Source organism: Lissotriton helveticus, chromosome 1_2, assembly GCF_964261635.1.
Source record: "Lissotriton helveticus chromosome 1_2, aLisHel1.1, whole genome shotgun sequence".
NCBI classification, from domain to species: domain Eukaryota; kingdom Metazoa; phylum Chordata; class Amphibia; order Caudata; family Salamandridae; genus Lissotriton; species Lissotriton helveticus.
This window is the reverse complement of record NC_136058.1, coordinates 38,987,823-39,003,390: the sequence shown is the minus strand read 5'-3', so window position 1 is coordinate 39,003,390 and position 15,568 is coordinate 38,987,823.

Genomic DNA, 15,568 nt, shown 5'->3' with positions numbered 1-15,568 from the left:
CAAAACAGCTGTGCTTGCCCTGACAATAATGTTACAGTAATGAGTTAAAGGGCTAGCGCAAGGGAAAGCTATCAATGTTAGGGTTACAATATGAGAGTGAAATAATCACAAAACATTTGGACACACTAGTAACCTAGGTCTTGAAGTTGTCATTGAAGCGGCTTGCTCACGCCACAGCCTCTCGCTCTGAGGTTAGAGTTCTACATTATAATGTCCTGAAATTAATACTCATTTTTGAATTCTATCCTTTGGTTATGATACAATTCACTTCAATACAGTATTCCACGGGATATCATCATTGAGTCCTCTGAGGTGGGTCCCCAATCTGTACACCCACCTTTGTTCCTTTTGAAAGAGGAGATTTGAAGGGTTTTGGGTGCCAGTCACATGTTCGATGACAGTCCATTGTAGATCGTTGGGGGTGTGATTATGCTCCAAAAAGTGGCGACTCATTTTGGTAGTCAGTTTTTTACACCTAATGTTGGACCGGTGTTCCCCTATCCTTTGTTTAATTCTTCGTGTTGTCATGCCTACGTAGCGTAGGCTGCATGAGCACGTGATCAGATAGACAACATTTTGCGTATTGCAGTTTGTGTGATGTTTCTGTGTCCATACCTTCCCTGGTTCAAGGTCAAGGGTTTTAGTGTGTGTCGTCAAGTGACAGACACTGCAATTCGCACAGGGGAAGTGTCCAGTTACTGGCGGCAGACCCCACATTTCCGTGACTGATCTGACTGTTGGGGGTATTACAGTTCTGGGTCTGGTGTGAACGAGGGAATCTTTAATGCTCCGCCCTCTCTTGAACGAGAACAAAGGTTTCTCCCAGTCTGTTTTGACACTTGACACGATGCGCCAGTTTTTATTAATGGATTTCTTCAAGAGATTCGACATTGTACTGTAAGTTGTCACACAGGTCAGTGGTATGGTCTGAGTGTGAGTCAGCCTATCCTCAAGGAGAGCCTCCCGTGGTTGGTTGCGAGCTCTCTTGTAGCCCTTGTTCAGTATATGGCTAGGGTAACCTCTGGACTCCAACTTCTCTGTTAAATCAGCGGCTTGAGTCTTGAAATCTTGGAGCTCAGAACAGTTGCGTCTGATCCGGAGGTATTGGCCATAGGGGAGGTTTTCTCTTAATGGTCTCGGGTGGAAACTGGTGAATTGTAATAAATTATTTCGTGCTGATGGTTTCTGGTAAGTTTTGGTCGTGAGTCTGGTGCCACACACCTGTATCTTTACGTCCAAGAATGTCACTTCTGTCTTACTCAATTCAGAGGTGAACTTCAGATTCACATCTAGTGTGTTAATCCAAAGTAAAAATGCCTGTAGTTGGTCATCATCGCCTGTCCAAATGATAAGGACATCATCGATGTAACGTCTCCATATTTTTATCGAAGACGTGTAGGGGCTATTGGGTTGCAAGATGTGTTTAGCTTCGAAGTCAGCAACGTACAGCCCCGCCACGCTGGGAGCAAAGGTACTACCCATCGAGGTTCCAGTCGTTTGTAGATAGAGGGTGTCCTTGTAGGCGAAAAAATTCTCCTTCAGGGCCAAAGTGGCACAGTCTAGGATGAAGGTTTTTGAGGCTTGATATTCCCAGTTAATGGAGTCTAAAGCTGTTCCCAGGACCCTGATGGTATCGTCCTGGGGAATGCAGGTGTACAGACTCTCAATGTCTAGTGTCACCAGAGTGACTGTATTCTGTGGGAGGTCAATATTTTGGAGTAGTTGGAGTAGGCTCTTGGTATCCTTCAGATAGGATGGTGTGCTTTGTACTAAGGGTTTTAAATAGTAGTCGCAAAATCGCGAGAGTGGTTCCAAAAGGGAGCCGATCCCTGAGACTATCGGTCTGCCCGGTGGGGGTGATCTATTCTTGTGTGTCTTGGGGAGGGTGTAAAAGTATGGTGTCCTGCCCTCACTCGTGCTCAGGTAACCCGCCTCATTCTTAGAGATCTCACCATTCTCTTCAGCTCTATTGACCAGATCGGTAATCCGAACACTCAGCTCGTGTGTCGGGTCTTGTGATAGGGGGGTATAGTTCCTCCTGTCTGCTAAGAGGACTTCACACGCCTTCTCATAGTCAGTGGTGTTTTGGATTACCAAACCACCTCCCTTGTCTGCTGGTTTAATGGTAATCTTGGGATCATTTTGTAGGGATCTCAGTGCCTGGTATTCCTCAGTACTGAAATTGCCGAAGGTGGGATTGGCTTGGCATGTTTCGAGGTCCTTAAATACAGCTTGTTCAAAAGCTGTGATGGCTGCAGGTACTGCCTGGGTTGGAGGATTGAAAGTAGAGTTCAATCTCAACCCGGTGTCACCTTTACGTTGTGCTTCGTTTGGATCTTCTTTGCCTTCGAAGAAAGCTTTGAGTTTTAACTTCCTAAAAAATGCTGAAAGCTCACAATGCAGTTTGAACTTGTCAGGGCGGGCAGTTGGAACAAAGCCCAGACCTCTCTCTAGAACTGTGGTTTCGATAGGAGTTAACACCTTATCAGATAGATTGTTTATGAGACTTAAACTCCGCTTGTGCCTGGTTGGTGTTGTTGTTGTTCCCTGTTGCGGGTATGGCTGCTCACTGCATCGTCGGTTTCCCAAGACACATGGTTCACTGGTTGGCCTGTTCCTCTTCTCTTTCCCCTTCCTCTCCTGCCCTGGCCTAAAAAAGGCTGGCGTTGATTGGATTGGAAGTTTGGAGGCGGAAAGAATCCTGGGTTCCAGCCCATCATGGGATAAGGTGGTTGGTGAAAGGGGAATTGGGGGCCCATTGTTGGTATTTGTGGTGGGCCTGGCCATCTGGGCGGCTGGTTATAGTAGCCTTGTTGGCCACGATTGTTACGATTGCCCCTGTTTCCTCTTCTCTTTCCTTGCTTAGCGGAGCCCGTACTTGATCCACTGCTGTTAGATGTATTGTCATCTGACAGATTTTCATTGGACTGGTTATTTGAGGATGGTGTATAAGTTGTAGCTGAGTACGGATACACTTTCTCATATTCAAATTTCTTTAAATCTTTCTGAAATTTGTTAACCTTGGCTTGTGTCAGGTTATCTTTATACTCATTTAACTCTTTGTTAATCTCGTCCAACTTTTTCTTGTAACCAGTTATGGTCGTTTTGAATCTAGACTCGGTTTCCTGTATTTCAACTTGTAGGGCATCCGAGAGTCTCAAAGCGGTTTTAATAATCAGAACAAGCCAGTCGCGGGTACAATGCCACGCGATCATGGCCCATTCTTTCCTAAATGTAGCATCATTTAGAAAGATTCGGGGGGCATTAGTGACCAGTAGTCCTCGAGGTGCCATATTTTTCAGAAGGTATTGTTTCAATATAGTGCCGTGCAGGATAGTGCGAATCCTGTCTCTTTTAATTTCAGTTAGTTTGTCCCACTCTGATGTATGAGCGATCACCTGGGCAATCGCTGGATCTGCGAACTGATCGGAATCAGATAGGATACTGGCTATTTCGGACTCCGTAAATGTTAAACCCAAGTTTGCCATGGTGACCCAAGATGTAAGTGGGTTGAGACAATAAACAATAAAAAGAGCCACAGAATGTGCTCTGATTAAACAAGCTCTCACAGCTATGCGCTGCTAAGTACGTATTACAAAAAGAGAGACAGGGAGAGTATGGGGACACTCTTGTTCCCCGGTCAGTATTTCATAAACAAAAGAAGAGTGTCCATGTAGAGAGGACTGAGCCAATCACAGGAGCATCAGGACACCCTCACTGGGATGTTAAAGAAGGCCCTCACTCACCACCTAGTGATGACATGCTTCATCATCGGGCCCCACCAAAGAGACCGAATGTCTCTTTGGTGTGCTACAACGCCAGAATTACTGCGGAGCGGGATGGTGAGTAGAGGGCGTGTTGCGTGCAAAATTATACTAGTGAGTGATGGAGGATAAAAAATGTCAGTAGTGTATCAAAGAAAAACTTTATTAAATGATCACTAAAGACAATGAAGTTAAAAATATGTGAGGGACCAGTCCACTTTAATTGAGTGGTGGGTTCCTACAATGTTGTCGACATGTTTCTTGCCATTGAAACGGTGTTAATTTACCCGGCAATTCTTCAGGACTGGGTGTGTGATAAACCCCGGCGGTATGGGCACGCTAAGGCCCACCCTAACCTAGGGACGTGAAAGTGAAAAAATTAAATCAAATGGTGTCAAAAAGTGCAAAAAAATTAGTAATAGAGACTTATCCCTAATTACTCCTGGTTTAGGAGGCTGTTGTCTATCTGATCACGTGCTCATGCAGCCTACGCTACGTAGGCATGACAACACGAAGAATTAAACAAAGGATAGGGGAACACCGGTCCAACATTAGGTGTAAAAAACTGACTACCAAAATGAGTCGCCACTTTTTGGAGCATAATCACACCCCCAACGATCTACAATGGACTGTCATCGAACATGTGACTGGCACCCAAAACCCTTCAAATCTCCTCTTTCAAAAGGAACAAAGGTGGGTGTACAGATTGGGGACCCACCTCAGAGGACTCAATGATGATATCCCGTGGAATACTGTATTGAAGTGAATTGTATCATAACCAAAGGATAGAATTCAAAAATGAGTATTAATTTCAGGACATTATAATGTAGAACTCTAACCTCAGAGCGAGAGGCTGTGGCGTGAGCAAGCCGCTTCAATGACAACTTCAAGACCTAGGTTACTAGTGTGTCCAAATGTTTTGTGATTATTTCACTCTCATATTGTAACCCTAACATTGATAGCTTTCCCTTGCGCTAGCCCTTTAACTCATTACTGTAACATTATTGTCAGGGCAAGCACAGCTGTTTTGAGCCAAGTCTTACCTAGAAACACACTACCCTCTGATATAACTGGGTCGCTAGGCGACGTGCAACCACGTGACCTGTGACGCTCTCCTGAACGTCGCTTCCGTGTTTACATTGGGCGCCTAGTAACGGCGAACCCGTGACCGCTGGTCTCATCCAATTGATTGCCCCGGCAGCCAACGCTCCAATTGCAACGCCCACCATGGGAGCCGTGACGCTCCTCGGGGAGTCACTTCCTTGTTTACACTGGGCGCCTAGTGACGGCGCACCCGTGACCGCTGGTCTAAGCCAATCGGTTGCTTAGTCTTCCTGCGTGTCACTCTGCAACGCCCACCCGGAAATGATCGCCACTTTGCCAGTTCGCTTTTAAGACCAGATCTGAGCCCGCGCTGACATCGTCGGGGTCCAGTCTGAGGGCGACGTAGGTGGACCACGGGTGCCGAGCGTCGAGGGCGTAAGTGGAAGCCCCCTGCTGAAATTCGAGCTAAGTACACCATGCGCTCCGTTTTCTAAGGGGCTATGCATTAACTCCTTTTTTGTTTCCCCTTACCTTGCCATGTTCTAGGGTGTGCCGAATACGCTTCCACCCCCCTCCTGAGACCCATGGTGTTTAGTCATAACACCCAGAAAGTGAGACAATTTTTAATCTGATGGCGATCTCCATAGATTTATGTATTGATCGCGATAATGACGATCTTCTATGAAGGTTTTCACTTATTTTAATCCTTAGTCACCTCTAGTTCGTACCACGAATAGTACACCCCACTTCTCCTAGTTCCTACGAACCCGGGGCTATCAGGTGGTGTTAACCATAGCGCTATTCGACCACAGCTAGGATGCCTTCACGTTTTGGAGCACGCTTGTCACCACTGAACCTATGACAGTCATAAGCTATTCTAAGTGTCTGTCTTTTTCTATCTGTTTGTCTCTGTCCTTTTTCCCTCTAGGTGCAGAAACGATCAGTAGAAGCCTCCTAAACCAGGAGTAATTAGGGATAAGTCTCTATTCCTAATTTTTTTGCACTTTTTGACACCATTTGATTTAATTTTTTCACTTTCACGTCCCTAGGTTAGGGTGGGCCTTAGCGTGCCCATACCGCCGGGGTTTATCACACACCCAGTCCTGAAGAATTGCCGGGTAAATTAACACCGTTTCAATGGCAAGAAACATGTCGACAACATTGTAGGAACCCACCACTCAATTAAAGTGGACTGGTCCCTCACATATTTTTAACTTCATTGTCTTTAGTGATCATTTAATAAAGTTTTTCTTTGATACACTACTGACATTTTTTATCCTCCATCACTCACTAGTATAATTTTGCACGCAACACGCCCTCTACTCACCATCCCGCTCCGCAGTAATTCTGGCGTTGTAGCACACCAAAGAGACATTCGGTCTCTTTGGTGGGGCCCGATGATGAAGCATGTCATCACTAGGTGGTGAGTGAGGGCCTTCTTTAACATCCCAGTGAGGGTGTCCTGATGCTCCTGTGATTGGCTCAGTCCTCTCTACATGGACACTCTTTTTTCAAAATGGGCCTGATTATTGCTTCCTTCCAGTGATTGGGGACAACACAGTGCTGTATTGATTGATTGATTGAAAATATTGGTCAAGGTGGGGATCAGAACTGGGGAGATTTTGGATATAATTTGTGGCGAAGCAGGGTCTCCCGGTGCTCCAGATTTCATTTTCAACAGAGTTTGGTTCACGTCTTTTTCAGTCAAGAGTGAGAACTGTTTTAGCGTGGTGGAGTGGGTATCGAGGGAGTTTTGCCTTATGGTGTGAGGGGTAGTGGCCTCATCCTCTGTCGTAGGTTGGGGAAACCGTTTGTGAATTTCATTTATTTTCTCATGGAAGTAGGAGGCTACGGATTCCACCCAGTTCTTGGAATCAGGGGGCGCCTGCTGTGTGCCTGGGGGTGTAGTGAACTCCTTGACAATATTAAACAGTTCTCATTGTGAGTTTGCTGCTAGAGTGATCCTATTGCCTAGATAGACTTTTTTCGCCTCGGCGATATCCTTCATGTACTGCCTATGAGCAACTTTATATAGTTCCTTGTCTTGGGCGCTTTTTGTATGTCGCCATTTTCGCTCTGCCATTCTAGTGGAATATTTTATTTGTTTAAGCTCTGGCGTAAACCAGGGAGAGTTATTTTTCGGAGGCTTAGAAGTGCGCATGGGTGCTACATCATCTAGCGCAGTGGTGATGGCCGATTCAAATTCCATGGCAGCTAAACTAGGATTGGTGCATTGAAAAATTGATGGAGGAGAAAAGGATTTGACAAAAGCTGGCATGGTGATTTTATTCCATGGTCTACTTCTTTTCATCTTGTCTGGGCGGGTCGCCGGGATCTGAGATCCATTTATTGCGAATTCTATGATAGAATGGTCCGTCCAGAAGACTGAATCAGTCTGTGTAATCGTGACCTTTGGGGAGTTGGTATATATAAGGTCAAGAGTGTGTCCAGCTACATGAGTTGGACCTGTGGGGAGTAGACACAATTGCAGAGCTTCCAGGCTGGCAGTTAGGTCTATGGTGCAAGGGTCAGTGGTGAGTTCGAGATGGTAATTAACATCTCCCAGGAGGAGGAAGTTCTCCGTAGTAAGAGCATAGGGCGCTATTGCTTCTACTAATTTCTCAGAGAAATTTGTCTTGGAACCGGGGGGTCTGTAAATGAGGGCTACCTTCCATGCTTCTTTATTGCTCACAGTCATGGTGGCAATGAGCATTTCACCCCAGCATTCGAGGTAAGAGTCATTTATGTAGATTTTTATGACTGATTTATGAATTATTGCCGTCCCCCCCCCTTTTTGTTGCCATGGCGGTCGAGTCTATGTATTGTATAGGCCGGGGGTAGGGCTATTGCAATATCTGGCGCGGATGATTCCTGTAGCCAGGTTTCTGTGACAAACAATATGTCTGGTTTAACAGAGTCTAGGAGTGCCCAGATTTGTAGAGCGTGTTTGGCCATTGATCTTGCATTGCAGTAGAGGCAAACTAGGTTAGGTGGGTATTTGGGGCGCAATTGGTGTTATGTGATTTAGGTAGTTTGGTAGGAATAGGTTGTGGTTGAAGACTAGGGAGCTGGGATATAGAGAGTAAAGGCTTAGCTGGGTTGAGGCTGTGTAGTTCAGCATTCGTATACCTGATGATGCCCATTTCTTGTTACTGTGTGAGGTGAGAGGCGGGCCGGGAAACAGGGTGACGAGCAGGATTTCTGGCGTCTGGAGTCGGCCGGGAGCGGACGGGCGCAGACGGGCTTGCCTTTGGCATGCCTTTGGCGCGCCGCCGGCGCGCCGCTGCGCGCGTCCGCTCTGCGCACTGTACTAAGTAGGGCCAGTGGGCGGGACTGCAAGTGGGATCGAGGCTTGGAGTGCTGACCCTGCTAATTCCAGGGGAGAGTTACGCTTCCAAGATGGTGTGGACCCCTCCGCTCAAACGGCACAAGCCGCGGCGGAACAGAGGGCACCAGAATTCAAGAGTGTGAAAACAGACTGGAAGTGCAACAATTTAAAACGCTAGTGCAATTGTTTTTTTTAAAAATACGTTTGTAGTCAACGATCTAAAAACAAAGTGCAAAACAACAATATTAGCAGCAGGGCACTGTGATTAGCTCCACAGTGTACTAAGATTCTAAAAACACATTAGGCATGGTTTTACGGTCGTTTCCAGTAGCGTGAGCAGCCTAGATCCTGAATGTGAATCGACAGGATTCTTGTCTGCGCGCGTCCGCTCTGCGCACTGTACTAAGTAGGGCCAGTGGGCGGGACCGCAAGTGGGATCGAGGCTTGGAGCGCTGACCCTGCTAATTCCAGGGGAGAGTGACGCTTCCAAGATGGTGTGGACCCCTCCACTCAAACGGCACAAGCCACGGCGGAACAGGGGGCACCGCAATTCAAGAGGGGGAAAACAGACTGTAAGTGCAACAATTTAAAACGCTAGTGCAATTGTTTTTTTTTTTTAAATATGTTTGTAGTCAACGATCTAAAAACAAAGTGCAAAACAACAATATTAGCAGCAGGGCACTGTGATTAGCTCCACAGTGTACTAAGAGTCTAAAAACACATTAGGCATGGTTTTACGGTCGTTTCCAGTAGCGTGAGCAGCCTAGATCCTGAATGTGAATCGACAGGATTCTTGTCTACCAATAAACTATTTGGGAAATGGTCACTATCAATATTCGAGCCTGTTTTGAAATTTACCATTTGGCCTTTCATGCTCTGGGAGGACAATATAAAGTCTATAGTACTCGACAGCCCTCTCCTATGAAAGGTTGGGGAGAAATCAGTCGGGGGATCGGTCAATTCATTAGCGAAGTCCAACTCTAGGGAACCGAGACATTCATTTAGACAATTGCCGGTCAGTGTATGGACAAAATGAGACAGAGAAAGACCACGTTCATCTAGTAACCCACAATTACCATTTTTACAATTTTTCCACAGTGGAATATTAAAATCCACACCCCAGATGACATAGACAGAAGAAGACAGATTCTTAATCCGCTGGGCGGTCAAAAAGGCTGTAATTTCATTTAAAATCCTCACACAGTTAACGGAGTCCAAATTATTATAGAAATTAACCAGGAGATACGTTATACACTTATTAAAAGACACTTCGAGGATTTGATAACTCTCTTCACCCTTCAATTCCACTATATGTGAGGGAAAGAGATTGTTGGTTACATAAATTACTAAACCTCCCTTGGGTCTGCCAAACACACCTGGGGACGCCGAGACAAAAAATGTTTTGAAGCCCAAGAGATGAATCGGGTCAGTTGACCATGTTTCCTGCAGGCATAATACTTGATGTGCGTTTATCGTATCCAACCATGGTTGCAGGTTGGATTTTGAGCGTAAACCCGCTACATTCCAGAATAGTATGGAAAAGGTGTATGGATTATTGTGGGAAAATCTAGATTCATGGGGTTTCAAATCCTGAGGTTGAATGGGGTCATAGGATATCAGGGGTTTGGAATGCATAAGATTTATCCTATCATTAAGATCTGAAGATAAGTTAATGTAACCCATATTCTGTTGGATAGCCTCTGTGCTAGCTGCAACTACTGTGTGAACGGGAACCAGAGTTTGATTATAGGGGGTTAGGTTCTCTTTAGTGTCATTGATCCTATTCGACGGAAATATAGTATCTTCGAACCCCAACCGTCATTCGCAGCCATCAAGGCCCGAGAAATCTGTTAGTAACTTCCAATGGGGTAAATGAAAGCAAGTGATCCATATCCCTCATACCATGTAGATGATCCCTCCCCCTAAAACTGTTACCATAGCCCCTGTAGGGCACAGTATCCCACCCGAAAGCATTTTTTGGGGCCATAGGTTTGGGCACATGCGGCGGATATTGATTACTAAAATTCATAGATTGATTGGTCAGTGGGCCAGAGGGGACCCAGGGACACATTATAGGGGCCACCAGGGCTCTCGGGTAGAAGTACGTCAGGTCACAGGGCACAATTGTCTTACTGGTGTTCCCTGGCATCCAATTTAGGATGTATCTGGCCGCACCCGGATCCCTAAAGTTTATGACTATTAGGTCACACTTGATGTCTTTCTCTCGACTCCCCAACCAAGGGAGGCGACGCACATGCACAATTTCACCATTGATGTAACCAGGGAGTGGCCTATTCTGGGTGAGCCAATGCATGGTTTTTATTTTTTAACTGAATGGGACCCTCTCTCCTGTCATCCTCTAATATGGGGACACCCGTGAGCACAACTACATAGGGGACTGCTTCTGGAGGTAGTTCAACTTGACGGGCTCTACGGTGTTCTGCACTATTTGGGGCCTAAGTCATTTCCACCACAGTGCAGAATTATGAGGTGAGGGTGTGGCAGATGCAAAAAGGTTTTCACCAATGGTATCAATTGATGACATCTCAATCCTCTTTGGCCAATCCACTTGATGTCTACATTTGGTAAATCAAGGTTGTGAAAATTTCTGATAGCTGCATACCTTTGAGCCCAGTGAATGTAGCTATGTCCAATAATCCAGACAGAATACATGGTGAGAGGAGGTTCTGGTGCAGTCAGATGAAGTGTGGGAATGAAATGGCAGTTGGAACAGTAGGAGTTTGTAAAAAAAAAAAACTGTGGAGTTTCAGTGCTCTTGAATCACAAGCAATGATTGGTGGATTCAGATAGTTGAAAACTGAAAGTTAGGGTGCATGGTTCTGTTCTGCGAAAGAAGCAATTTGAATGGTTAAGAAAAAGTCATTTAAAGAAACATTGCACCGGATAAGCTGGTGTATTGAGAGGTCAAACATCCTTGCTGAGTTCATTTGCAACATTGTAGAATAAACTTTTAAACCTGAGAGCTCAGTGAGGAGGGAGTTGCTATGGTAACAGGTAGAAAGGGCTGAGGGGGGGAAGGGTGTTGGTTTGAAAATAGAGAGGGAAGAGTTTTAATTGGTTAACATGAAGGATATGTGTGTAGAATTAGAGGTTTTCTGTGCCATCATGGTTGCAGTGCCTGGAGTACATACCTTTTGCTCTGCTAAAGAAATATTGGTGTGTGTGTCTGACACTGTTCTCAATCTCCCAAAGCATTTGTAAAGGTGAGTAATGATTCATTTAATATAGATAGAGACTTGTATACTCTATAGAGAAGATTTGGAAGCAAATTGTGGTTTTTTAATGTTGCTTTGTGTCATGTTTTTTGAAAATGCTTGCTAAAAAGTTGTTGCTGCAAAGAGGAATTGTATTTTGTAAAATTGTGAAGTTTCAGTAGTGACCTGGAATGCTTGTATATAGGACCTGTGCTCTGTTTCTAAAATGTTATTTAAAAAACGATTTTGGGGCAAATCAATGGCTTTTACATTTTTGAGAAGGAATAAATAGTGTCTGCATGATTAAATAAATATATTTCAATCTTTCACAATCATGTCACCTGTGTTACCTCAGATTAGGAAGCAGATTGAGCTTCTTTCTATTTGGTTTGTGTCATGTTTTTTGATAAAGCTTGGTATCAACATTTGCAAGATAGAGGAATTGTATTTTGTAAAATAGTAATGTTTCACTAGTGAAATTGAATGCTTGTACATAGGATCTGCGCACTGTTTATTAAATGTTATTTAAAAAACGATTTTGGGGCAAATGAATGGCTTTTACATTTTTGAGAAGGAATAAATAGTGTCTGCATGATTAAATAAATATATTTGAACCTTTCACAATTATGTCACCTGTGTTACCTCAGATTAGGAAGCACATTGAGCTTCTTTGCTGTTGGTTTGTGTCATGTTTTTTGATAATGCTTGGTATCAACATTTGCAAGATAGAGGATTTGTATTTTGTGAAATAGTGAGTTTTCAGTAGTGAAATTGAATGCTTGTACATAGGACCTGCGCTCTGTTTCTAAAATGTTATTTAAAAAATGATTTTGGGGCAAATCAATGGCTTTTACATTTTTGAGAAGGAATAAATAGTGTCTGCATGATTAAATAAATATATTTGAACCTTTCACAATGATGTCACCTGTGTTACCTCAGATTAGGAAGCACATTGAGCTTCTTTGCTGTTGGTTTGTGTCATGTTTTTTGATAATGCTTGGTATTAACATTTGCAAGATAGAGGATTTGTATTTTGTGAAATAGTGAGGTTTCAGTAGTGAAATTGAATGCTTGTACATAGGACCTGCGCTCTGTTTCTAAAATGTTATTTAAAAAACGATTTTGGGGCAAATCAATGGCTTTTACATTTTTGAGAAGGAATAAATAGTGTCTGCATGATTAAAAAAATATATTTGAACCTTTCACAATGATGTCACCTGTGTTACATCAGATTAGGAAGCACATTGAGCTTCTTTGCTGTTGGTTTGTGTCATGTTTTTTGATAATGCTTGGTATCAACATTTGCAAGATAGAGGATTTGTATTTTGTGAAATAGTGAGGTTTCAGTAGTGAAATTGAATGCTTGTACATAGGACCTGCGCTCTGTTTCTAAAATGTTATTTAAAAAACGATTTTGGGGCAAATCAATGGCTTTTACATTTTTGAGAAGGAATAAATAGTGTCTGCATGATTAAATAAATGTATTTGAACCTTTCACAATGATGTCACCTGTGTTACCTCAGATTAGGAAGCAGATTGAAATTATTTCTTGTTGGTTTGTGTCATGTTTGTTGATAATGCTTGGTATCAACATTTGCAAGATAGAGGATTTGTATTTTGTGAAATAGTGAGGTTTCAGTAGTGAAATTGAATGCTTGTACATAGGACCTACGCTCTGTTTCTAAAATGTTATTTAAAAAACGTTTTTGGGGCAAATCAATGGCTTTTACATTTTTGAGAAGGAATAAATAGTGTCTGCATGATTAAATAAATATATTTGAACCTTTCACAATGATGTCACCTGTGTTACCTCAGATTAGGAAGCACGTTGAGCTTCTTTGCTGTTGGTTTGTGTCATGTTTTTTGATAATGCTTGGTATCAACATTTGTAAGATAGAGGAATTTTATTTTGTGAAATAGTAAGGTTTCAGTAGTGAAATTGAATGCTTGTACATAGGACCTGCGCACTGTTTATTAAATGTTATTTAAAAAACGATTTGGGGCAAATCAATGGCTTTTATATTTTTGAGAAGGAATAAATAGTGTCTGCATGATTAAATAAATATATTTCAACCTTTTACAATCATGTCACCTGTGTTTTCTCGGATTAGGAAGTAGATTGTGCAGATGAGGTGAGGCATGTCCAGAGGGACAGAGGAGGTGAGGCCTGTGTTCAAAACTGTGGTGGGAGAGAGGCCTTTCCTGGGGAGCATAGGTGGTGAGGCCTGTGTCTAAGAGTGCAGTGGACTAGACTTCATGAAGCCTATCCCCCACTGCACTCTTAGACACAGGCCTCACCTCCTCTGCACCCCTGGACAATCCTCACCTCATCTGCAACCCTGAATAGACCTCAACTCATCTGCACCCGTAGACAGGCCTCAGCTTATCTACACCCCAGGACACGCCTCACCTCATCTGCACCCAGTTACCATCAATTATACCCAATACATTGAGGCCTGTCCAGAGGACACAGATGAGGTAAGGCTTGTCCAAGGGTCAGAGGAGGTCAGTCCTCTCCACTGCACTCATGGACACAGGCCTCACCTCCTTTGCACCCCTGGACAGGCCTCACCTCATCTGCACAATCTGCTTACTAATCTGAGGAAACACAAGTGACATGATTGTGAAATGTGCTAATATATTTTTTTAATCATGCAGATACTATCTAATCCTTGTCAATAATGTAAAACCAATTCATGTGCTCAAAATCTTTTTTTAAATAACATTTACAAAACAGAGCATAGGTCATATGTATAAGCATTTGATTACACTACTGAAACCTCACTCATTTAGAAAATACAATTCCTTTATGCACTAACATTTCTTTACCAAGGATTATCAACAATGTATTTGTCTCTATTATATTCCCTTCCTGACTTACTCTATTTTTCCACCTGTCCCCTTCTAACACCCTCTCTCTGACTTATTCCTTTTTACATCCTGACTCTGTGTTACACTCTGTTACACTCTTTCTTTGACTTACTTTCTCTCACACCCTGTCTCTAATTTATTCCCTCTCTCTCTTTTTTACAGCAATTTGTAAGTCATACTTTCTCTTACATCCTCTTCCTGATTTACTGAGTCTTACAACCTTTCCCTTTGTAACATTCTCTCCCAGAGTTACTCCCTATTACATCATTTGTCTGTTTTACACCCTCTCTCCCTCTTTCTGACTTTTTATTCTCTTCCTCTGTTCGTGTTACACCCTCTGTCTGACTTACTCCTTGTTACATCCTCTCTCTGATTTACTTCCTCTTACACTTTCTCTCTCAAACTTACTCTCTCTCTCTCCCTTTTACAGCCTCTCTCTGTTTTAGTCTCTTTTACATCCTCTCACCTTCTAACACCCTCTCTCTGTCTTACATCCTCTTACACCCTCTCTCTGTCTTCCACCCTGTTACACCCTTTTTCTGACTTACTCCCTTTATCCCTTTCTTTGACTTACTCCCTCTCCCTATTACATTCTTTCTCTGTCTTACAACATATTATACACTCTCTCTGTCTTACTCCTTCTCTATGTTTTACTCCCTCAACCTGTTTCTTTGTCTGACTCTCTCTGTCTTTTTGTGTTAGTTCCTCTAGCTCTTTTTCTCTGTCTTACTCCTAGTTACATAGTTGTTGTGATATAAACTTAGATATGTTGTAAACTAGTGTTTATATTGTTTGCTTATTGTCATTGCTTTGTTGTTTGGTAATAGTGGTCTATAATGTGTTATTTTTTTCTTTAACACAGATTGAAATCAAGATTTCAATAGTAAGGAAATATGCCCTCAAGGCAGAGGAGAAGAAAAGATGCCAAGCGGAAAAAATCAAAAACAGCAACGGAAATACAGCACTCCTCTACAACAAATACTTCAAAAAACAGGAAAAAAGCTCCTGGTAAGACAACTAAGTCTTTCTTACGGAACATATGTAGATAAAAAAAAAATGTTGATGAGAATGTGAATAAAGAGAAGGAGAGAGCAAATTTGAAAAGGAAGGAGAGGCACCCCAAAAATGTTACTACTGGAGCAGGAGAGAATAATATGTATAGGAATAGAAGGCAGAATCAATTTAGGGACATTCATAAACGAATGTTTCGCAATAGGGTGGTTTTAAATTTGTTAAAAAACATTAGGAAAGGTAAACAGAGAGCTGCTTTTTATAAGAAAAAGAAAAGTGTAGAGAAGATTGTTGATCAGGCTTTTGAAGTTAAGAAAAAATTATTTATTTTAATA